Below are 18,463 nucleotides of genomic sequence, written 5' to 3'. Positions count from 1 at the left end.
GCCATGGTGGCCAAATCTCTGTATCAGTGTTCTGATATGCATAGGCACAGTTAAGGTAGCCATACATATAACGATCATGGGCAGAACCGACCAAGAGACAGATCTCTTTCTGATCGAATCTGGTCGCAGAGAGATCTGTCAGCTGACCATACCCTGCAGGCCAATTCCCGATCGATTTCATGCTGAAATTGATCCGAAATCTGTCTTGTGATGCCGCCCCGACGCTGTCGCACGAATGTTAAATGTGCCTAGTGCAGGTTGTACATTACCTGTCCGTGGCCTCTGCTTGTCCTCCGCTGTTTCCGGGATTCCTCCGTTCTCCCCCTTCACGCACTCCACGTGGTTGCCTAGTAACATGAGTGCGTGTGTGACATCTGACATCACACACACACACCTGCGCCCTTACTAGGCAACCATGTGGGGCGTGCGTGTATGCAGAATGGAGGAATCCCGAAAGCAGCAAAGTGCAAGTGGAGTCCATGGACAGTTGATGTATAACCTGCACTGGGCATCGGAGGGACATTTACCATTGGGGGGGGACTGCGCCAGGAGTTTTGTCGCAATCGTTGATGGTCCCGAAGTTGCAGCCTGTCCAGTGCTGTTACTGAGCGCTAACAAGCACTCAGCTGGTGTTTAAGAGCAGCTGATAGGTGATGTATTCATTGGCTTTAGCTTCTCATATTTTAGATGCTTTATGGTGAAGTAGCGAAGCATGCTTCTTCTCCTGCACTCACCAGTTCTGATTACTTCCTTTTTTTCACTTTTTACATCCCTCCAGATGATAATCTGGCCTATAAAAGTGTTGCTGTTAATGCCATCTGTCAACAAAGTTGATAATTCAATTTTTGAGATTGATGCAGAATTTTTCCTGTTTGATTTTATATAAATCCAGGGAAATGGTTATGTAGTAACCTTCTAAAGATAATCATTCTAGACCGGGATAAGCATTGACAATCTTACCTCCTATTTATAAATGGGCCAAGTACTTTTGCTGCGTATTTTTAAAAAATGCCTTCAGAAGAGTACGGAAGCTGTTCTCTTTAAAATGCTATCGGACTGGCAAATGCGGATGCTTTGCCTCTGATGCAGAAGAAACGTGTAGATCAGGTGTTTTTACCCGTCTGGCTACGTGTTTATGCAATACTTGTCACCAGTAGACCATCATAGCTTGGCTATTGGTATTTTTCTAATGGTAAATAAAGATTACAGCCTCCACAAGCCTCACAGTTCAGGTTTCCTTCAAAAAACACTTGATCCAGGAGGAAAAACTTGAGCAGCATACATGTGGGGATAAAACATCCCCAGAAGTGGAACTGTGCCCTTAAAATGTATCTAAATTAGTGTTGACGTTCAATTAAAAATGTCCCTGAAAATACTTTTTAAAGTAGTGTGTGTAGTTGAAAGAATACGTAAAAATAGTTTTGAATTTATCAGGAACATGAAATATGTTAATTTACTTTTTTTTCCCCCTCCATCTGTTGATTTTACTGTCAAAGATTTGCAAATAGAAAATGCTTACTTTACTTTTTATTTTGTAAACAATTTTCTAAGGCCAGGTTTACACAAACATCTAACACCAGCATTCAGCATTTCCCCATCACTGGGTGACATTGGGCAAAAAATCAGTGTTGCATCTTGCGGATGCTCCATGGGGAGAGAAGCGCTATGGGCGCCTAATGGGAATCTTTTTTGTTAGAGATCTCCAGTGGGATATTCTACATTTGAAGTCTAGAAAATTCCCTAAGAGACTAAAGCGATCATCCTCAGATCTGAAAATCCATCCTGGTGGATCTGATCTGCAGATGAATGTCAGTTAAATCATGTGTGTATGATGATCTGCAGATCTCATAGACTATCATTGCAATTTGCAGGAATGGATTTTTGGCAGGAACAGATCTTTTGCAGATACTGATCTTTTGTGTCTGTACAGCATCTGTGTGTGCAGCAGTGGCGGCTCCAGGAATTTTTTTAGGGGGTGCTATGCAGGTGCTGGACTAATTTCCGGGGAAGCTGACCACCGGCAAAAATTGGGAGTGGCTACAACCTGCGGCGCGCGAAGCGCGCTGCACCGAAAAATCGGCATGGTCATGACCGGATGAGGGCGGGGCTAACTGTAATTTAACGTGAACCCAGGGTGAGAGTGATATGGTGGCTGCCATATTTATTTCCTTTTAAACAATTCTAGTTGCCTTGCAGCCCTGCTGATCTATTTGGCTGTAGTAGTGAACTGAATTACACCAGAAACAAGCATGCAGCTAATCTTGTCAGTTCTGACAATATTGTCAGAAACCCCTGACCTGCTGCATGCTTGTTCAGAGTCTATGGTTGAAAGAATTAGAGGCAGAGGACCAACACGGCAGCCAGGCAGCTGGTATTACTTAAAAGGAGATAAATATAGCAGCCTCAATATTATTCTCACCTCGGGTTCCCTTTAAAAGTGCAATGCAAAGACAGAGGGCCCAAGTTTTGGTGACCCTTTCCCCAGAAAATTCACATAATTGTGCAGGTTTTCTCAAGAAAATACACGTAATGTGAGCAGATTTGAACAAAAAACATGTTCAATAACCCCAATATGCACAATCGGTAGCAGATATGGCCCCAATATGCACAATCGTTAGCAGATATGGCCCCAATATGCACAATCGGTAGCAGATATGGCCCCAATATGCACAATCGGTAGCAGATATGACCCCAATATGCACAATCGGTAGCAGATATGACCCCAATATGCACAATCGGTAGCAGAAATGACCCCAATATGCACAATCGGTAGCAGAAATGACCCCAATATGCACAATCAATCCGTAGCAGAAATGACCCCAATATGCACAATCAGCACCACCTGAAAAAAAAAAGAAAAACCCATTTACTCACCTACAGCCAGAAGACCTTCTTTCCCGACCTCCTGTCCCGACCTCCTTGTGGCGCCCGCGCGCCCACGATCCTCTTCCTTCCCGACGTCACGAGACTTCCTACCTGCATGCTGAGAGCAGGGCTACGGGAAAATGGCCGCCCGAAGCCATGCACTGCAGACTTTTCGAGTCTGCAGAACAGGGCTTCGGGCGGCCATCTTACCGTAGCCCTGCCTGCTGCTCCGGGCTGCCGCTGTGTGAACTGACTTGTCAGTTCACTCCAGGGGGTGCTTTGGGGGTGCTTGGACAATTCTAGGGGTGCTCGAGCACCCCCCTGGCGCCGCCCCTGGTGTGCAGCATCTTGCAAAGATTTTTTTCTGATGTGGAGTTCAGCTCCATAGAATAGACTATGTAGAGTATGGCTCTCATACTACATGAAGGGTGGTAAGATTGGTCTGTGATCTTTCATTTTCCAAAGACTATAGTCTGATGTGTGTATGCACCTTAAGGCTTGGTTCACAGTAGGACGTTTCAGTGCTGCATTATAAAGTCTTATAATGCATCTTACCGCAATGCAATTAAAGAGAATCTGTACTCTAAAATTCTTACAATAAAAAACATACTATTCTATTCATTATGTTCTCCTGGGACCATCTGTGCTGTTTCTGCCACTCCCTGCTGCAATCTTGGCTTGTAATTGCCAGTTTTAGGCAGTGTTTACAAACAAAAGCCATGGCTGCTTACCATTGTGTGATAGGCTGAGAGGAACTTAGTCTGTGACTCACTCAGAGCCTGCTGGGAGCGTGGAGAGGGTGTGTATAGCTTCTATCCTATCACAAACAGCAGCACATTCCTTCCTGAGTGCCTGAGCCCGACAAAACGACAAAGCCGTCAGAGGAAAGAAGATTAGATTATATAACAGATAATACAGCCACTGTGCAACTAGGAAAGGCTGCAGTAAGACAGACCACATTAGAACAGGTATAGGAACTTATAGGATAGAAGAAATCAGGCTGAAAATTTTGTTACAGAGTCTCTTTAAAATTCTATGCGTGTGGTGTTATGGTAACACACTGCTGCAGTGTGTTACCTCTAAACGCACACAATACTACCAGGTACAGGGAAGCATACTTTTTATTGAGGCAGAGAAAAGGATGAGAAATGCCGGCACTGCTGTAAACTGCTTGTTTATTCATAACACATGGTGCAACATCGTGGATTCAATTGTATGCATATTGAGACGTAACATACCGGTTTGCTGGTAAAGCTGTGTGGTGGGTGCTGGGGGATGAGAGCCTTACGGCCGTTTCGCGCAGATGCGCTCCTACGGAGGCAGCCTCCGTAAAAGTGCATCTGCGCGAAACGGCCGTAAGGCTCTCATCCCCCAGCACCCACCGCACAGCTTTACCAGCAAACCGGTATGTTACGTCTCAATATGCATACAATTGAATCCACGATGTTGCACCATGTGTTATGAATAAACAAGCAGTTTACAGCAGTGCCGGCATTTCTCATCCTTTTCTCTGCCTGCATATGATGTCTATCTGTGCCTGAGCACGCTGGTCTATCTGCATTGCACCGTATACCTGGTCTGCACCCCTGCAACCCTCCCTGAACCCCTAGCTGCAGTTCCAGCACCTTTCTATCCTACCTTCCTTTGTGACATACTTTTTATTGACTATATGCTTTACCTACTGTATATGACGGTAATTGAAGAAAAGTTCATGTACGCTCTACCCCTTAAGCCTTCTACCAGTTGGTGCAGGATCTGGAGAGCTAAGCCAAACTCATACATGGATAAGGAAGGATCCACAAGCCAGACAATGGTTGAAGAAACAGCTTGGTATATTTTATTATAAACTCCACAGGACAAGTGCAATAAAACCACAGGATCAACTGACACGTGTCGGGCCTAAAATCTGCCCTTAGTCATAGTTAACTATGACTAAGGGCAGATTGTAGGCCCGACACGTGTCAGTTGATTCTGTGGTTTTGTTGCACTTGTCCTGTGGAGTTTATAATAAAATATACCAATATGACTGTAATGCAGCCTCAATCTGCTTTTATTACTTTTTTGTTGCGTTGCAACTTTACAACGCAACATCCTACTCTGAACCAAGCCTAGCCAGGCTTGTGTCTGCGGGTAGCAAAGCAAGCATTTTACCACACAATGTATGCATTTACTGTGTATTTTAATGCATGCATATTTATTCAGTAGCCAGTGTTTTTAATGACAAAAAAAGCATGCGTTGCGCATAAAAATTATTTTTGAATGCTATTGCTTCAATTCACTAAGCATTACTGCATTTGGTAATGCAGAAAACAGCTGATTTTACCAAACCGCTTGCCAAACGACCAATTCACTAAGCCTGTTACCGCATTGAAAAGTAAAATTACAGACTAGAAAGGTAAATTACTGACTTACTTTTAAATACCGCAATAAATGTAAATTTCCAAAGATTACAGCAAATTGTTAAACAACTAAAATGTTCAGTATTTAAGACCAGCCTGGACCTACTAGCAAGTAACAATCTGCATTCAGCAAACTGGACAGATAATGGAGACAGCAAATGGAAAGAGCCACTTGATACTGCTACCCACCCCATTTGATCTGATGCACTGCTGGGTGGGACACAAAAACGCAGGAGGAGGAGACATTTAAAGAGTGTTTTCTGTATCCCTTTCGATGAGCAGATCTATATAATGATGCACAGAAGAGGACCCTTTGGTGTATTTTGCTATGTGTATTTGCCCAGCCTTGTGAGCTCCTCATATGACGGTCATTGACCTGATTGAGTGACTACCATTCTTATACCCTCCAGTGCCATGCTTGCACATCTAAAAGGATGCAGGAATTATTTTACTCGTACAAAGCTGTCACAAGACTGAAGCAGGAGCAGCTCATGCAGACAAATTCTTGGAGAAGAATCACAGCTGGCTCCATAGACCTACTCCACAGCTGGTGAGACTTCAACTTTAACAAGCAGATCTTAGTGAAGTAAAGCAAATTTTCGGTAAATTACTTAATTTAAAAAAAAAGTGTAAATTACTGAATGCGGTATTTTACCACCCTGATATTTTTTTTTTTTTAATCGAACAGACTTAGTGAATTGAAGCCTATGCAGAATCACAAATGTCTCCTACAAATGCAGAGGCAACATGCATTTTTGAACAAAATGATGCAGATTTTCCCAAGTGTGACATCCCCCACCTCCCACATAATCTAGACCTCCGATATGGATAAAAAAGACTTGCATACCTATTTTTATTGTGTAAAGATCTGCATGTTTAACCACCCTGGCGTTCTACTAAGATCGCCAGGGAGGCTGCGGGAGGGTTTTTTTTTTAATAAAAAAAAAAACTTTCATGCAGCCAACTGAAAGTTCGCTGCATGAAAGCCCACTAGAGGGCGCTCCGGAGGCGATCTTCTGATCGCCTCCGGCGGCCAGAAATCACACGGAAGGCCGCAATGAGCGGCCTTCCGTGCTTCGCTTACCTCGTCGCCATGGCGACGAGCGGAGTTACGTCATGGACGTCAGCCGACGTCCTGACGTCAGCCGCCTCCGATCCAGCCCTTAGCGCTGGCCGGAACTTTTTGTTCCGGCTACGCTGGGCTCAGGCGGCTGGGGGGACCCTCTTTCGCCGCTGCATGCGGCGATCAGGCAGCACACGCGGCTGGCAAAGTGCCGGCTGCGTGTGCTGCTTTTTATTTGAGCCAAATCGGCCCAGCAGGGCCTGAGCGGCAGGCTCCGGCGGTACTGGACGAGCTGAGCTCGTCCAGACCGCTCAGCTGGTTAAAGGTAACGGTGGCGTAGTGGTTAGCGCTCTCGCCTTGCAAGCGCTGGGTCCCCGGTTCGAATCCCAGCCATGTCAACATCTGCAAGGAGTTTGTATGTTCTCCCCGTGTCTGAGTGGGTTTCCTCCGGGCACTCCGGTTTCCTCCCACATCCCAAAAACATACAGATAAGTTAATTGGCTTCCCCCCAAAAAAATTGGCCCTAGACCATGCATGCACTACACGATACATACATATGACTATGGTAGGGACTAGATTGTGAGCCCTCTGAGGGACAGTTAGTGACAAGACTATATACTCTGTACAGCGCTGCGTAATATGTCGGCACTATATAAATACTTAAATAAATAAGCTTAAAGCAAGGCTTCCATATTTATTTCCTTTTAACCAATACCAGTTGCCTGGCTGTCCTGCTTATCTCTTTGGCTGTAGTGGTGTCTGAATGACACCAGGAACAAGCATGCGGCTAATCCAATCAGACTTCAGTCAGAAGCATCTCATCTGTATGCTTGTTCAGGGTCTATGGCTAAAAGTATAAAGGCAGAGGATCAGCAGGGCAGCCAAGATAATATGCCTTGTTTAACACTAAATTAGCCCCATGAGGAGAGTTTTAGGGCTTGTTTCCACTGTTGCGACGCGATTTCGGCCGCATTCCGACGCTTGTAAAAACGCATGCGGATGCGTTTCCACATGCGTTTTTACCCGCGATTTCGCATACGATTTCGCATGGCAGGGTGCCATGCGAAATTAACCATGACACTGCCAGGGCTAAATAAAATTGAAAAAGGTGCGAAATCGCACGCGAAATCGCGGGTAAAAACGCATGTAACAAACGCATGCGTTTTTACTTTTAAATACATTAGCGGCGATTCGCACGGATTCCCGACGCAGGCGAAATCGTTGGCTATTTTGTGCGTTTTTTTCACGCTGAAAAAACGCACCTCAACAACGCTACAGTGGAAACAGGCCCATCCACTTGTATTACATGTGCGGATCTGCATGCGTTGGACGCATGCAGATTCGCGATAGTGGAAACGAGCCCTAATATATAAAACATGACTTTTGATACAATCGTTAAAATAATTTTTATATACGAAGAAATGTAGGAACAAATCGAGACAGGATATAATTCTATTCAGGGATTGAATATGTCTGCAAGCAAGGCAGAGCCTACGGGTCCTAAATTCTTGACTAATAAATGCTTTTTATATTAACCACTTGCCGACGGCTACACGCCAGTAGGCGTGGCCGCGGCGGCAGCCCCAGGACCGCCTAACGCCGATTGGCGGAAAGTCCTGGGGCTTGCATTTGCAGGAGATCGCGCGCAGGTGGGCTACTGCCGCTCGGGAGACTGTTAGACGGCGATCACGCCGTCTATATACTACGTGCAGCGCTGCGATGAGCAGCAGCGCTGCACTGGGGACAGCCGTGTGACACGGCTGTCCCCATGGGGGACAAGAGAGCGATCGGCTCTCATAGGCAGAAGCCTATGACAGCCGATTGCGTGATTGGCCGGCTGGGGGGGAGGGAGGGACGGAGGGAGGGAGGGGATTTAAAGGAAGAGGGTTTTTTGAAAAAAAAGCAGCAACATAAATATTTATTAAAAAAAAAATAAACAGGGGGGGGAGCGATCAGACCCCACCAACAGAGAGCTCTGTTGGTGGGGAGAAAAGGGGGGGGGGGAATCACTCGTGTGCTATGTTGTGCGGCCCTGCAGCTTGGCCTTAAAGCTGCAGTGGCCTTTTAAACTAAAAATTGCCTGGTCACTAGGGGGGTTTAGCCCTGCAGTCCTCAAGAGGTTAAAGATAAAAAGAAGATACCCCCACCAACCCAACATGTTTCGGCCCCTTGGTTAGAGTTTTTGTCAGGGGAGAAAAGTGCCTAGTGCAAGCGTGCAATGTGCATAGTGCAAAACACGTTTGCAAATACATTTCAACAGGAAAATAATAAAGTAAGGCTGCTGTCAGAGCAAGAGAGCACATCGCTCTTACTTTATTATTTTCTTGTTGAAATGTATTTGTAATGCTGTTTTGCACTATGCACATTGCACGCTTGCACTAGGAACTTTTCTCCCCTGATGAAGACTCTAATTAAGGGGCCGAAACATGGTGAGTTGGTGGGGGTATCTTATTTTTATCTTTAATGTAAAAAGCATTTATTAGTCCAGAATACAGGATTTAGAATCCGTAGGCTCTGCCTTGCTTGCAGACATATTCCTTCCCTGAATTAAAAAAAAAAATCTCTCCCTCCCTCCCCTTGTGGGGCTAATTTTAGTGTTGGATTAACGAATCAGAAGTTGTGTATGAATCTGCCTTGTTTAAAAGGAAATAAATATGGCAGCCTCTATAACCCATTCACTTTAGGTTCCCTTTAACAAGTATTGGGAAAAAGCTACGCACAATAATTTTTCAGTTGGTGTGGTGTCCTGGCATAGCAGAGTGACTGATCCAGGTTTTGTTAAAGAGTAGCTGTTAGGTAGAAGGTCTCAGAGAAAAAAAACACATATATCAGTAGCTAAATATTGGCCGTACTTACATTACATATGCATTTCACTGTCCACGTTTGGATTTCACAGAATTTTTATATAGTATTTGCAGAGAATGATGCTCCTGACAGCTCATGGCAGGTTCCATGTTTGCCTGTCTCCTATGAAGCCAATTGTGTCCTCATGTCCTCCCTGCTTAATGATGATTCGACTCACAAAAAAGATCCTAATGGTTCATGATCCGGACAACACTACTGTGCAGTGAATATTAATTAGCCATGTGGCTAGGTACAATAGCGGACTCATGCAGTATACTCTAACGGAACATATGCCGTGATTTTTCAGTGCTGTGAGCTGGGCTGAGTTACAAGCTGCTGTAACTTGAGCCTGTAACTTCTCACTAGCAGCCGAGGGGAGGACCTAAGGTGGAAAGAAGCAGCCCCAGAATGCTTTGCAGTATGTTATGCGGCTTCTTGTACTTTTAAGAGCTTGGGAATAACAGCCTTGCTGTTCAGCACACATCAAAAGTAAGAGAGATTTTTAACTTCAGTATTGCCTTTTTGGCTTCCTTCTAAACTGTTTAACACAGGAGAATAGAGGCTTAAATTAGCTTTTGCAGCCTGACAGTTACTCTTTAAGAAAGGGCCATTTAGGGCATCTGCAAAATGGGACCTGATTAGAAGTGTTGCATGTGGTGTTTATCGCATGTGCAACATTTTCAAGCTCAGTACATTACCTCGACCCTATCACATAGTTTGGGAGAATATTGCATTTGCAACCAAAAGCACAGCAATGCAATACAGCTCATTGGTGGGAAATTCCAATTTTGCCGTAAAATTGCCATAAACCTTGATCTGTGATGTATGAATCATTTTGCAATGTACTGTTTTTAAAGTGCACCTGAACTCTTGCACAGGACAGAAGGAAAACAGAGAAATGCACCCTGTATGTATTTAGAGAGTTTAGCCTGTTTAATTCTCCCTCATCTGTGACTAATCACAAGTTTTAGTTTGAGCTCTTCCCTGTGTCAGCTGACTGCCACGGCAGATAAGCTCATTTGAAAGCACAGGATGTTAACAATATGTCTGCTTCCGTGAAAGCAGAAAGTAGACTGCAGATTTATTGTAGGGTTTGTATCAGCTGTAACACAGACATTTTTCCTTCAAAGGTTATTATGCTGTCGCGTATCTTTTAGAGCAGAGAGGAAGTTCTGAGTTCAGGTCCGCTTTAAAGGAAAAAATCCTTACTAGCTCAATCCTAAATGGCACTTCTTTGCAACCATGGCAACAGTACTTTGTTTGGTAGACAGACCATTGATAAGTTCCCGCCTTGATTTCAGGATTAGTTGGCCTGAACTAATCCATTGATTCACAGGAAAGTTTCACACTCCTACCTAGTACTTACCATCTTCTTTTAAGGGGCCCATACACCTAACGATTTTCCCGCCGATATACAGCAGATTCGATCACTGTGATCGAATCTGCTGTGAAATCGTTGCCAAACATTGACCGAACGAATCGTTTTCCGACTGAAATCGATCGTTCCCGTCGATCCTGTCCATGCGAAAGATTTTACTCAGTTGCACAGATTGTGATCGGTTTCATGCTGAAATCGATTCACAATCTGCAGTAAAGGCAGCCATACGATCCCTCTCTGATCAGATTCGATCAGAGAGGGATCTATCTGTTGGTCAATCTGATGGCAATCGACCAGTGTATGGCCACCTTTAGAAACACCGTAGTATGGCTGTGTTTTGTTTTTTTTGAATGTACATACAAAGTTAAACACACTGAAATGGTTGGCCATTAATCTTTGCAACATACAAGCTATATATTCTTATAGAGCTCAACTGAATGGATTTCCTTATTTTTCTTTTCCTTCGAAATAGGTGGATTTCTCTTTTTAACATTTAACATTTGTAGTGTTTGTTTTCTGTTGCATATGGCTCTCCTCTAAAGCACAACAGATGCTAGTGATGCTTCTTGATCTTTAGTTCTATTTATTACACCAGTGTCTCTACTGAACTTTCAAAAAGTGTTCTGCTGGGAAGTTATTTCTAACATGGGATATTTTGTATGTTTATTCTAAGGCATTGCACTCTATAAAATAAGCTATATCAGGAATGACTTGATTCTTTAAAATAGTTTAAAAGTTTGCATGGTTTGGCTAATAGTACTGCAGGTAGGTGCTACCTTAGCTTTGACTAGAAATGTCTGTATGTGTATGTGGTCTCTGCCAAGCCAGGGACCAATCCGAACGGCTGTGTGTTGGGATGTGACCGTGGTAGAAAGCAAAACTCTTTATGCTGGAAGGCTTAGATTATGAGAGTAGTTAGTTGTCTTGCCTGCAGTTGAGTTTTTGTTTTTGTTTTTTTGTGACAGATTTATAGTTCATGTTTTTGTTTTACCTCAGAGGTAGTGCACACAATTCATACTCACAGTGGTTGTAGACCTCTGCTTGTGTATTTTGTGTTCTAATTTTCTCTTAACCTCTTGACGACCAGCTAACGCCGATTGGCGTAAACTGGTCGTCTGCGGGTTACCATGGAAACGGCCGCTCGATCGAGCGGCCTTTCCATGTTAGTTCACGGAGGGTGTCTCCGTGAACAGCCGGAGAGCCGCCGCTCGCGGCTCGCCGGCAAATGTAAACAGGCGGGGAAGAAATCCCCGCTGTTTACATCATACGGCGCTGCTGCGCAGCAGCGCCGTAAGGCAGATCGGCGATCCCCGGCCTCTGATTGGCCGGGGATCGCCGCATTCTCATTCGCAGCATCTGTTGTAGGCGGCGCAGGACGGTTCTCCATCCTGCGCTGCCCATAGGAGGAAGGGAAACGCCGGAGGGGGACAGAGCGGAAAATGGCTGCGGAGGGGGCTTTGAGGAGCCCCCCCCGCCGAACGAACAGAGCCGGCGGCGATCAGACCCCCCCAGCAGGACATCCCCCTAGTGGGGAAAAAAGGGGGGTAGTCTGATCGCCCTGGCTCACTCCTGATCGGTGCTGCGGGCTGGAGAGCCCAAGCAGCACCGATCATTGCAGGAAGCCCTGGTCGGCAAGTGCTACAGAGCCTTTTTTTTATTTTAATGTCTCCGTCTGCGATTGGCTCACCTAGACAACAACCAGGTAGAATTTAGCAGTTTGATAGTGGCAAATGCCATAACCTAGAATAGAGAGATGTGGCGTTTCAGTCAGATTTCCAGATTGCCACTTTTAAAACCAGCGATACTCCGCTGCAATGAAAGTCTGTATACCACTTGGCAATCCTTGTGTGTGTGTGTGTGTGTGTGTGTGTGTGTGTTGTGTGTGAAATTTTAATGGGTTGCGGTTGTCACTCTGTGGGTCTGCCTGCACCCTCTGCTCATGTACATCTCTAATACTAGTTAAGGGCTCTGCCTCTGACACAGGAGACCAGCGTTTGAATCTCGGCTCTTCCTGTTCAGTAAGCCAGCACCTATTCAGTAAGGAGTCCTTAGGCTAGACACTGCTACCGCCTATAGAGCGCACCCTAGTGGCTGCAACTGTGGCGCGTTGAATCTGCAAACCTCCACCAGAAAAAGTTTAACCCAGGCCTCACTTTGTCACATACAAAACTTTATTAATAGAAATTAGCAGCAATGACATACCATATCAAAAGATTCCAATAAAAACACTTGGAGACTGGAATACCCTGCAGCCCCTGCATCCCACGCACGCTCCACATTCATCCATCTACATCATACTGCTGGAAGAGAAGCAATTGCATGTATACAGGGCCGGCCTTTGACCTGTGCGACCGGAGCGGTCGCACAGGGCGCCGGCTTCCAGGTAGGCGCCATACGCGCAGGTCATCTGGCCGCATCTACCTGTTTTGCGGCTGGGCGCCGGGTCTGTGACGTCACGTAACGTCCACGATCTGGCTGCGGCTGCGGGCGGGTACGAGTAGCCGTGCTACGCCCCCTGATGCCGCTGGGGGTGATGGGGGCGAAGACCAGGAAGCGACTGGCGGCTGCTACTGCCTCTATCTTGAAGTGAAACAGTAGCGCCGCCCCTCCCATCAGAGGCTACGCTGGTCCTGGACCGGAGCTGCGCATAGGCAGCCAGCACATCTGCATTCAGTGACGGAGCGAGAGCCACTGTGTGACACTCCTCCTGGTCCTGGACTGGCCATCTTCTTCTGGTACACTATGACTGCACAGTAAGTGAAGGGGAATGTGCCTATATACAGGGGGGGGGGGGGGAGATGATATTGGGAATCTGCTTTTATCTACTTTTATCTACACTAAGGGATCTGCCAATGAAGGGGTTATGCCTATATCCAGGGGGGGGGGGGGGGGGATGGGAATCTGCTCTTATCTACTTTTATCTACACTAAGGATCTGCCAATGAGGGGTTTATGCCTATACAGGGGTGGGGGAACTGCTCTTATCTACACTAAAGGGGATCTACCAATGCTAAAAGGGGAAATGTCTATGTGGGGGGGGGGGGGGGGGAGGAAGAGGGCAAGGAATCTGCTTATCTACACTAAAAGGGGATCTACCCAATGCTAAAGGTTGGGTATAACTATACACGCTAAAGAGGAGGGGGGGGGGTGCAATCTGCCCAGATACACTTAAAGGTATTATCAAGTTTAAAATGCTGCCCCCTAATATACTTACCCGGGGCTTCCTCCAGCCCCTTGCAGCCGACATGTCCCACGCCGCATCTTTGCTCGCAGCTGCCAGCCAGGGGTCCCGCTGTCTCCTCTAGTGCACTTGCGGAAGCGCCACCATCAATCAAGCACTTTTTCAACAACTATTAAAGAGACTCTGAAGCGAGAATACATCTCGCTTCAGAGCTCAGAGTTAGCAGGGGCATGTGTGCCCCTGCTAAACCGCCGATATAGCGCGGCTTAACGGGGGTCCCTTCACCCCCAAACCCCCCACTGCGACACTTGGTCGCAGACTTGGTCGCTGACGGAGGCAGGGCTTACGGCTGCAGCCCTGCCTCCAGTCGCGTCTATCAGCGGTGCATCGCCGCCTCTCCCCCGCCCCACTCAGTGAAGGAAGACTGAGAGGGGCGGGGGAGAGGCGGAGATACGCGTTGACAGACGTGCGTGGGGCAGGGCTGCAACGGTTAGCCCTGCCCCAACAGGAAGCGCTCCCCGGCTGTATCGAGGGGGATTTGGGGTGAAGGGGACCCCCGTTAAGCCGCTGGATATCGGCAGTTTAGCAGGGCACACGTGCCCTGCTATTTATGAGGTCTGAAGCGAGATTTATTCTCGCTTCAGACTCTCTTTAAGTCCTTTTAAAATTATGAAATGCTGAAAAGTTATTTTAAAGCGAAGATGAAAATTTACTAGGAGATAACTCGAGAGAAAAGGTGAATTGCATATGGGTGTGTGTGTGTGTGTGCTCGCGTGCGTGCATGGGTGTGTGTGTGAAGAGGATGGGTGGGGGGGGGCGCCCAAATCTGGCTTCGCTCAGGGCGCTGTGAAACCTAAGGCCGGCCCTGCATGTATAGATTGGTGAACCACAGAGCTCTGGGTAAGTAGACCGACCGGGGGGGGGGGGGGGGGGGTTCCTCCTACATAAACAGTCCTAAGCTTTCCTTGATTTATAATAGCATATAGATGAAATTATCACCTCCACATATCAGCCACAATAGAGATGCTTGAAAGTTCAAGTGTCCACTGCATAGCAATAGATCAGATAGCAGCTTTCAGCAATGCAAGAATGAGGATAGACAAAGGCAGGTTATAGCAGTAATGTTAGTTGCAGCAGCATAATAAGGCAGCGTGTCAAGCACTTTCTGTTTTGTTCAAAACGAGAGGGGAGAGGGGAGGACTTCCCCTGTATCTTACATATCCCAGTGGATCTGTGGTAGCCGTTTCTTCAGCTTACATGCCCGCTTTAGCTTCTCACCAATTGGGGATGGTGTATCGTCCGTGCTGATCGCGCTGGCTTAGCGCATTCATGCAGCACCAGCAGTGATGGCGGCAGAGAACGCTCTCAGAGCGGCGTGGGCTCATAGCAGTGGGCGAGGCCGGCCTCCTGTAGCTCCTCCCACCGCGTTGAGTCCGCCAGCAGAGAAGCACAATATACATGTTCTGTGTCTAACTGGCATTTTGTTGGCACCGTCTTGTAGGTGTATTTACATAATGAGCCAAGCAGGATGCTTTAGCTTTTATTTATCCCACAAAGTATAAGCTAATGCATAACTCAAACTGGTGCCTGCTAACATGCAAGAGTTCAATCCTTGGTTTTAAGGGAATGTATAGTGGTTTGTTTGTTTTGTTTGTTTGTTTGTTTTATTTGTTTTTTTTATGTATTTTTTTTAATGTATTTTTGGTTTTTTTTATATGTATTAGGAATGGTTCTTATTAGAAAGGTACACCTGCTGGTTTGATTAATAGACCGTGTGTGGCTGTATCTGAGCACCCTTGCCATTCCTCCGCCAATTCACATTCCTTTGTGTTTGTCTTTTCCCTGCATCTCCCTCTGCCTCTGTGTGCATACATGCACCATGCATGGTATATTCCGGGGTGCTGCTGCCCACAGCCTGATAACGAATGGAGGGAATGGGAGCAGCATATGGTGGTGTGTGTGGGGGGGGGGGGGGGGGGGGGAGGGAATGAGAAAGAGTGCTGTTTCTTTTAATGGGTTGAGGAATCCGGACTATCATAGCACTTCAGCTCAGCTGCTCTCAGTGGCATCAGCTTTTGGATGCGGCGGGAGGGAAGTCATAAGGCAAGTATGTGGCCGACAAAGGCATGTTAACAAGTATAGTTCCTCTTTAAATGGTATGCCCGACCACACAGTTTAGCAAATAGAAGAGTTGTTTTACTGCTATCACTCAGAACAGAAGAATGAAACTCTGAATCAAGGTTTCATTTAATATACAGTAATTGTTTTATTCAGCTGTTTCAGAGGAATTCTATTTGGAAAGGTTAGTCACATGACCCGGAGAAATGTGCACAATTATAGAGCTGCCAGCAGAGTTGGAGTTTCTTCCTCTACATAGAGCTTTAGCATGACCCCACCCACTTGTCCCTCTCTCCCCACAAATGCACAAAACTTAGAGCATTGCAAATGTGTAAGGCCTTGTTTCCACTATAATAGATATTGTGCTGATTGATTGAATTAATATTTAATAAAACAGGAGCCCTGAAATGGGGTTTTAACCTCTTGTGCACCAGCAATCTCTGGCCGCTGCACATATCCACTGCTCTGGCCGGTCACGCGGTTCTTTCATCGCCGCAAACTCCTCTCTCTGCCGTCTCTACGACGGCAGGGCTCTGTGCACTGGTCAGGAGCTGCTTTCATTGGCTCCTGACCCTGTCCATCAGTGTTAGCCAATGTGATGATCACACGGTCAGGAACCAATGAAAGTGGCTCCTGACCACCTTACAGAGCTCTGCCGTCATAGAGACGACAGAGAGAGGAGCCTGCGGCGGTTGCAGGGTGGCGTGATCGTCCATAGCGTGCGAACAAGTCGAAATCTATGACCTTTCAGAGCCGTGCAGCCGTCTGCAGGATGTAGACTTCAACTAATGCGGCCCACAAACAGTGTTTAACCACTTTACCCCCCGCAGTACGAATTTCTCCGTCCCTTTTTTTCCCCCCTAAAAAACCAAGGGACGGAGAAATCCGTACCTTCCGGGTTACCGCCGCTGTCCGCGCTCCCGCCGCTCGTGCACACGCTCCCACCGCTTGTGCACGCCACCGCCCACTCGCCCGGAGATCAATGAGCGGAAAATCCATTCCCGTTCATTGATCTAAGCCCCCGCAATGATCTGCTGCTTCTTTGAGAACAGCGCGATCATTGTGATTTTCCCAGCCTCGTAGTGCTTCCTGTAAGCGTCCTTACGGACGCTTACAGGTCGCATGTAAACAAACTCACTGTGGCCATCTTGTGGCCAAATGGTAAAACTACACCCTAAAGCATTTTACATATACAAATACATTTAGTTTTACACAATAAATTAACTCATTACCCCCACACTCCCCAATTATTAATTTTTTTGTAATAAAAAACAAATGTAATAAAAAAAAAAAAACCCCATAAATAGTTACCTTAGGGACTGAACTTTTTAAATATTTATGTCAAGAGGGTATAACACTGTTACTTTATAAACTACGGGCTTGTAATTAGGGATAGATGCAAAACTGAAAAAATTGCACCTTTATTTCCAAATAAAATATTGGCGCCAAACATTGTCATAGGGACATAATTTAAACGGTTTTATAACCGGGACAAATGGGCAAATACATTTCATGGGTTTTAATCACAGTAGCATGCATTATTTAAAAACTATAATGGCCGAAAACTGAACAATATTTTTTCCCACATTTTTTCCTATTTTCCCATTAAAACACATTTAGAATAAAATAATTCTTGGCATAATGTCCCACCTAAAGAAAGCCTAATTGGTGGCGAAAAAAACAAGATATAGTTCATTTCATTGTGATAAGTAATAATAAAGTTATAGACGAATGAATGGAAGGAGCGCTGAAAGGTGAAAATTGCTCTGGTGTTCAAGGGGTAAAACCCCTCAGTCGTGAAGTGGTTAATCTGTGATTAAAAATTAAAACTTTGAAAACTATATGTTTTAAACTATACATTCTCATTAAATCCATTCTCATCTCAGAGGCCCGAAATTGGTTGCATCATCGATCGGACATGCTCTTGGCGTCCCCGATTTTTCATCAGATTATAATAATCAAATTGAATGGTCATGGTCGATCCGCCAAGTCACCTGATGTATGATTACCTTTACACTTTATTTAGCTGCTAATTCATAAGCCTGTCTTTGCTAGCAGTATTATCACATTGAGTTAGAAGTGTATATGTTACGGCCAGAACCCGAAGTCTGGCCACTTTGGGTTCTGGCCGGTCAAATCTAGAAGTGGCCGGCTAATGCGGCCAATGTGAGAAATACACTGTTCCTCCGGACTTTGGCCGGCCAGAATGCTTTCTGGCTAAGTGTGGCCGGCCAAGTACCGAACTGCCGTTCACCTTTCCCTCCCCCGCTGCCGCTAGCCAGACCTCACATCAGGACAACCCGGACCGGAGAGGTAAAGAGAGGCAGAGCAGCGCCGCACACGCGACCCGCAAGACGCATACACTTCCATGCTAAAGAGACGTCATTGCTCACTTCCGCATGTGAAGTGTATGGGTCAGGGCGGGTAGTGTGCGCGCTGCTCTGCTTTTCTCTCCGCCGCTCTGGTCGCCCTGATCTGGGGTCTGGAAATAGCGCAGGCTGCCCTCCCTCCCTCCCCCCCCCCCCCCAGGCATGCAAAGCAGCCAGAAAAGCCCCCACAGCCATGGAAAACTACCCCAGCAAGGCACAGTGCCCAGCAAAGCGCCCAGCTTTTACC

The sequence above is a fragment of the Hyperolius riggenbachi genome, chromosome 11, assembly GCF_040937935.1.
Source record: "Hyperolius riggenbachi isolate aHypRig1 chromosome 11, aHypRig1.pri, whole genome shotgun sequence".
Classification (NCBI taxonomy): domain Eukaryota; kingdom Metazoa; phylum Chordata; class Amphibia; order Anura; family Hyperoliidae; genus Hyperolius; species Hyperolius riggenbachi.
This window is presented reverse-complemented; position numbering follows the sequence as displayed.